Raw genomic sequence first — 1,696 nt, 5'->3', positions numbered from 1 at the left:
CCTTAGCATAACACTTAGATTTGCTAGATACTTCATAGTTTGCATTTTGAACTATTTTGATTTGGCATAAGTATTAATTATAACCTAGATAATGCATGTCAGCCCTTTTTATCTGCCTGGCAAAATCCTCCTCTGGTTGAACTTTTCCTTTTCTTTCTGTATGCTTGTACTTGAGCAGGTGAATGATAACTGAAAAAAATCACATCAATGGATTGATTGACTTGACTTTAAATCCATGATCACAGTCTTCAAATGGGAACTACTATAGTCTGAATGTTTGTTTCCCACAAATTCACATGTTGAAATCCTTACGCCCAAGGTGATGGTACTAGGAAGTGGGGCCTTTGGGAGGTGATTAGGTTGTTGGGGTGGAGCCCTCATGAATAAGATTAGTTTCCTTATATAAGAGACTCAAGAGATTCCTTGCCTCTTCTACCATGTGAGGTTATAGTTAGAAGAAGACAGTCATGAATTAATGAGGAAGTGGGCCCTCACCAGACACCGAATTTCCCAGTGCCTTGCTCTTGGTCTTGCCAGGCCCCAGAAGTATGAGAAATAAATTTCTGTTTATGAGCCACCCAGTTTGTGGTATTTTCCTATAGCAGCCCGAATGGACTAAGGCACTCAATATTGCTTTGTATTTCTACTGTGTCTCCTTGGCAAACTCACCTTCCCACTTTTCGAGAGGACTTTTTCACCCCTACTCTTAGTTAATATCCTTTATAATTCACTGAGAATAAAAGCCGTTGGATTAATCTTCCTCATTTTCCTACCCTCAAACATCATGTACACCTCCATCCTTCCTCCTTTTGCATTGGAGATGTTGTCCCTCTTCCTGTGACAGTCTGTTCCCTTCCTTTATTCTCTGACTCCCATTCTCTCATCTTCTCAATGCCTTTTCTCTCTGGGCTATGCCTTCATTTTGCTTTATCAACTGGCTTTTCTAGGATTATTCTTGATGGCATACACAACATTGTAGTGTTCATAATATTTTAAAAATCTCTCCACCTCTCAGATCCCAACTTCGCCATTTCTCTGCTTCCTTTCATGGCTGTTCACATGTGCTGTCATCTACTTCCTTATTTCCCATTTTGTCTTTACAGCCTCCCATAGGGCCTCAGTCTCTCACCATTACACCAAAACTAACCTGATAAAGTCACCATAGGTCCTGTATGTTGTCAAATCCAATGGATTCTTCTTTATCCTTATTTTATTGAACTCTCAGTAGTATTCCACACTCTTCTGTTTGAAATACTATTTTTTCCATACTTCTGTGGTACCACTTTCTCCTAATTTTCCTTCCATTTCACTGGCCAAACCATTTTGACCTTCTTTTCTGGCTCTTTTGCCTCTACATGACTTCTAAAAGTTGGCATACTCTAGGGCTTGATCCTGGAAATTCTGTTTCTCTTTTTGTCCTTCCCTTAAGGGTTATTACCTCAGCATAGCCTACCCAATCTGGACTAATATTAGCTCATGTCTTTAGATATGTCCATGTAATAGAATACTGTAAACTAGTGAAAAATTAATGATTTTTAAATACAGAATAATTTAGTATGATTACATTTATAGAGTTTTTGAATAAAGTGTAAAAATTATTCATGGATATATAGGTGGCAAAGCTATAAGGAAAACATGAAATGATTAACACAATTTAAGGTTTATGGAGGGAAATACTGATGTATTCAAGTTACTG

This window comes from Propithecus coquereli, unplaced genomic scaffold (assembly GCF_000956105.1).
Source record: "Propithecus coquereli isolate 6110/MARCELLA unplaced genomic scaffold, Pcoq_1.0 Scaffold201, whole genome shotgun sequence".
Lineage (NCBI taxonomy): Eukaryota > Metazoa > Chordata > Mammalia > Primates > Indriidae > Propithecus > Propithecus coquereli.
The sequence above is the reverse complement of the archived record's forward strand: the minus strand, read 5'-3'. Positions refer to the sequence as shown.